Genomic DNA, 6,167 nt, shown 5'->3' with positions numbered 1-6,167 from the left:
CCAGAGACTATGAAAGCCAGAAGAGCCTGGACAGATGTTATACAGACACAAAGAGAACACAAATGCCAGCCCAGGCTACTATACCCAGCCAAACATGCAATTACCAGAGATGGAGAAACTAAAGTATTCCACGACAAAACTAAATTCACACATTATTTTTCCACGAATCAAGCCCTTCAAAGGATAATAACCAAAAAAAAAAAAAAAAAACAAAACAAAACAAAACAAAACAAAACAAAAAACAAACAAACAAAAAAACCAAAATACAGGGACAGAAACCACGCCCTAGGAAAAGCAAGAAAGTAATCCTTCAACAAACCTAAAAGAAGACAGCTACAAGAACAGAATGCCAACTCTAACAACAAAAATAATAGGAAGCAACAATTACTTTTCCTTAATATCTCTTAATATCAATGGACTCAATTCCCCAATAAAAAGACATAGAATAACAGACTGGCTACACAAAGAGGACCCAACATTTTGCTGCTTACAGGAAACCCATCTCAGGGAAAAAGACAGACACTACCTCAAAATGAAAGGCTGGAAAACAAGTTTTTAAAAAAATGGTCTGAAGAAACAAGCTGGAGGAGCCATTCTAATATCTAATAAGATCAAATTCCATCCCAAAGTTATCAAAAAGACAAGGGGGAAACTTCATACTCATCAAAGGTAAAATATTCAAAAAGGAATTCTCAATTCTGAATATCTATGCTCCAAATGCAAGGGCAGCCACATTCATTAAAGAAACTTTATTAAAGCTCAAAGCATACATTGCACCTCACACAATAATAGTGAGAGACTTCAACACACCACTTTCATCAATGGACAGATCATGGAAACAGAAACTAAACAGGGATACAGTGAAACTAACAGAAGTTATAAAACAAATGGATCTAACAGATGTCAACAGAACATTTTATCCTAAAACAAAAGGATATACCTTCTTCTCAGCACCTCATGGTACCTTCTCCAAAATTGACCATATAATTGGTCACAAAACAGGCCTCAAAAGATACAAAAATATTGAAATTGTCCCATGCATCCTATCAGATCACAATGAACTAAGGCTCATCTTCAATAAAAACATAAATAATAGAAAGCCAACATTCACGTGGAAACTGAACAACACTCTTCTCAATGATACCTTGGTTAGGGAAGGAATAAAGAAAGAAATTGAGGACCTTTTAGAGTTTAATGAAAATGAAGCCACAACATACACAAACTTATGGAACACAATGAAAGCATTTCTAAGAGGAAAACTCATAGGTCTGAGTGCCTCCAAAAATAAACTAGAGAAAGCACACACTACAGCTTGAGAACACACCTAAAAGCTCTAGAACAAATAGAAGCAAATCCAACCAAAAGGATTAGATGGCAGGGAATAATCAAACTCAGGGGTGAAATCAACCAACTGGACACAAGTAGAACTATTCAAAGAATCAACCAAAGAGGAGCTGTTTCTTTGTGAAGAAGATCAACAAGATAGATAAACCATTAGCCAGACTCACTAGACAGCATCCGAATTAACAAAATCAGAAATTAAAAGTGAGACATAACAACAGATCCTAAAATAATCAAAAACACTATCTGATCCTTTTACAAAAGGCTATACTCAACAAAACTGGAAAACCTGGATGAAGTGGACAAATTTCTAGACAGATACCAGGTACCAAAGTTAAATCAGTATCAGGTTAATTATCTAAACACTCCTATATCCCCTAAAGAAATAGAAGCACTCATTAATAGTCTCCCATGTACTCACTGATAAGTGGATATTAGCCCAGAAACTTAGGATACCCAAGATATAAGATACATTTTCCTAAATGCATGAAACTCAAGAAGAACGATGACCAAAGTGTGAACACTTTGCCCCTTCTTAGAATTGGGAACAAAACACCCATGGAAGGAGTTACAGAGACAAAGTTTGGGGCTGTGATGAAAGGATGGACCATCTAGAGACTGCCATATCCAGGGATCCATCCCATAATCAGCTTCCAAATGCTGACACCATTGCATACACTAGCAAGATTTTGCTGGAAGGACCCAGATAGAGCTCTCTCTTGTGAGACTATGCCTGGGCCTAGCAAACACAGAAGTGGATGCTCACATTCAGCTATTGGATGGATCACAGGGCCCCCAATGGAGGAGCTATAGAAAGTATCCAAGTAGCTAAAGGGATCTGCAACCCTATAGGTGGAACAACATTATGAACTAATCAGTACCCCTGAACTCTTGACTCTACCTGCATATGTATCAAAAGATGGCCCTAGCTGGCCATTACTGGAAAGAGAGGTCCATCGGACTTGCAAACTTTATATGCCCCAGTACAGGGGAAATGCCAGGGCCAAAAAGTGGGAGTGGGTGGGTAGGGGAGAGCGGGGGAGGGTATGGGGGACTTTTGGGATAGCATTGGAAATGTAAATGAGGAAAATACCTAATTAAAAATATTAAAAAAAATAGTCTCCCAACCAAAAACAGCCCAGGACCAGATGGGTTTAGAGCAGAGTTCTATCAGACCTTCAAAGAAGATTTAATTCCAGTTCTTCACAAGTTATTCCACAAAATAGAAGGAGAAGGTACTCTACCCAATTCATTCTATGAAGCCACAATTACTCTGATACCTAAACATCAGATAGATCCAACAAAGATAGAGAACTTCAGACCAGTTTCCCTTATGAGTATCAATGTAAAAATACTCAATAAATTACTTCCTAACTGAATCCAAGAACACCTCAAAACAATCATTCTTCCTGACCAAGTAGGTTTCATTCCAGGGATGCAGGGATAGTTTAATATGCAGAAATCCATCTATGTAATCCACTATTTAAACAAACTCAAAGACAAAAACCATATGATCATCTCATTAGATGTGGAGAAAGCATTTGACAAAATGCAACACCCATTCATGATAAAAGTCCTGGAAAGATCAGGAATTGGAGGCCCATACCTAAACATGATAAACTCAATCAACAGCAAACCAGTAGCCAACATCAAAGTAAATGGTGAGAAGCTGTAAGCAATCCCTCTAAAATCAGGAACTAGACAAGGCTGCCCACTTTCTCCCTACCTATTCAAGATAGTATTTCAAGTCCTAACCAGAGCAATTAGACAACAGAAGGAGATCAACGGGATACAAATTGGAAAGGAAGATGTCAAAATATCACTTTTTGCAGATGATATGATAGTATATATAAGTGACCCTAAAAATTCCAGCAGAGAACTCCTAGACCTGATAAACAGCTTCAAACAAGTAGATGGATATAAAATTAACTCAAACAAGTCAATGGCCTTTCTCTACACAAAGGATAAACAAGCTGAGGAAGAAACTAGGGATACAACACCCTTCTCAATAGTCACAAATAATATAAAATACCTTGGCGTGACTCTAACTAAGGAAGTGAAAGATCTGTATGATAAGAATTTCAAGTCTCTGAAGAAAGAAATTAAAGATCTCAGAAGATGGAAAGATCTCCCATGTTCATGGATTTGCAGGATCAATATAGTAAAAATGGCTTCCTTGCCAAAAGCAATCTACAGATTCAATGCAATCCCCATCAAAATTCCAAAGCAATTCTTCAACGAATTACAAAGAGCAATCTGCAAATTTATCTGGAATAACAAAAAACCTAGGATAGCAAAAACTCTTCTCAAGGATAAAAGAACCTCTGGTGGAATCACCATGCCTGAACTAAAGCTTTACTACAGAGCAATTGTGATAAAAACTGCATGGTACTGGTATAGTGACAGACAAGTAGACCAATGGAATAGAATTAAAGACCCAGAAATGAACCCACACACCTATGGTCACTTGATCTTTGACAAGGAAGGTACAACCATCCAGTGGAAAAAAAGATAGCATTTTCAACAATTGGTGCTGGCACAACTGGCGGTTATCATGTAGAAGAATGCGAATTGATCCATTCCTATCTCCTTGTACTAAGGTCAAATCTAAGTGGATCAAGGAACTCCACATAAAACCAGAGACACTGAAACTTATAGAGGAGACAGTGGGAGAAAGCCTTGAAGATATGGGCACAGGGGAAAAATTCCTGAATAGAACAGCAATGGCTTGTGCTGTAAGATCCAGAATCTGCAAATGGGACCTCATAAAATTGCAAAGCTTCTGCAAGGCAAAAGACATCATCAATAAGACAAAAAGACCACCAACAGATTAGGAAAGGATCTTTACCTACCCTAAATCAGATAGGGGACCAATATCCAACATATATAAAGAATTCAAGAAGGTGGACTCCAGAAAATCAAATAACCCCATTAAAAAATGGGGCTCAGAGCTAAACAACGAATTCTCACCTGAGGAATACTGAATGGTTGAGAAGCACCTGAAAAAATGTTCAGCATCCTTAATCATTAGGGAAATGCTAATCAAAACAATTCTGAGATTCCACCTCACACCAGTCAGAATGGCTAAGATAAAAAACTCAGGTGACAGCAGATGTTGGCAAGGATATGGAGAAAGAGGAACACTCCTCCATTGTTGGTGGGATTGCAAGCTTTTACAACCACTCTGGAAATCAGTCTGGCTGTTCCTCAGAAAATTGGACATAATACTACTGGAGGATTCAGCAATACCTCTCCTGGGCATATATCCTGAAGATGTTCCAACTGGTAAGAAGGACACATGCTCTACTATGTTCATAGCATCCTTATTTATAATAATCAGAAGCTGGAATGATCCCAGATGTCCCTCAACAGAGGAATGGATATAGAAAATGTGGTACATTTACACAATGGAGTACTACTCAGCTATTAAAAAGAATGAATTTATGAAATTCCTAGGCAAATGGATGGACCTGGAGGACATTATCCTGAGTGAGGTAACCCAATCACAAAAAAACTCACATGATATGTACTCACTGATAAGTGGATATTAACCCAGAAACTTAAAATACCCAAGATACAAGATACAATCTGCAAAACACATGAAACTCAAGAAGAACAAAGACCTAAATGTGAATACTTTGCCCCTTCTTAAAATTGGGAACAAAACACCCATGGACGGAGTTATAGAGACAAAGGTTGGAGCTGAGAGGAAAGGATGGACCATCTAGAGACTGCCTTACCTGAGGATCCATCCCATAATCAGCTTCCAAATGCTGACACCATTGCATACACTAGCAAGATTTTGCTGAAAGGACCTAGATATAGCTGTCTCTTGTGAGACTATGCCGGGGCCTAGCAAACACGGAAGTGGATGCTCACAATCAGCTACTGGATGGATCACAGGGCCCCCAATGGAGGAGCTAAAGAAAGTACCCAAAGAGCTAAAGGGATCTGCAACCCTATAGGTGGAACAACAATATGAAAAAGCCAGTACCCCCCTGAGCTCGTGTTTTTAGCTGCATATATATCAGAAGATGGCCTAGTCGGCCATGATTGAGAAGAGAGGCCCATAGGTCTTGCAAACTTTATATGCCTCTGTACAGGGGAATGCTAGGGCCAAGAAGTGGGAGTGGGTGGGTAGGGGAGTGGGGGGGGGGGCGTATGGGGGACTTTTGGGATAGCATTGGCAATGTAAATGAAGAAAATACCTAATAAAAAATAAATAAGAAATATTAATGAAGAAAATATCTTATAAAAAAGAAAGGTATACAACAAAAACTTCAAATAAAAAAAAAAAAGACTGTATATACTAAACATACCATAGGTTTGTGAATTTGTTGTAAGATGAGTAAAACAGGCACTACACCAACTTGACAACATTAGAGTTTTCTGACCAACAAGAAGCTATATACATACATAAGGGATCAACCCTACAAAAAAATATGAATTTTGGTTTTAAACTTAAGAAAACTCAGTGCTTCAGATTACACGGAATTGTCCTTAAGAAACAAAAGCTTATTTGTTTAGGCCCATGTATGCTACTTTTCTTTTTCTCTGCAAGTGATTTTCTGACTCTCTGCTTCGATTATGCTGTGGCCACCAAAGCCAGTTTCTTCACAGAGGCCATAGGTTGCTTGGCAACCTGTTTGCTCTGGGTTTCCAGGCAACATGCTTTGCCTGTCATCAAAGTTAAAGTCTGCTGTGGTTCAGGGTGTTAGAGATGTTCCAGAATGTTTCTCCACTCCATTTCTTAACTTTAATCCTATTTGTCAGTAGTTTATCATCTAATAACTTGATTAGTTTTATACCAACTTGGTACAAACTAG

Source organism: Mus musculus, chromosome 16 (assembly GCF_000001635.26).
Source record: "Mus musculus strain C57BL/6J chromosome 16, GRCm38.p6 C57BL/6J".
Taxonomy (NCBI): domain Eukaryota; kingdom Metazoa; phylum Chordata; class Mammalia; order Rodentia; family Muridae; genus Mus; species Mus musculus.
This window is presented reverse-complemented; position numbering follows the sequence as displayed.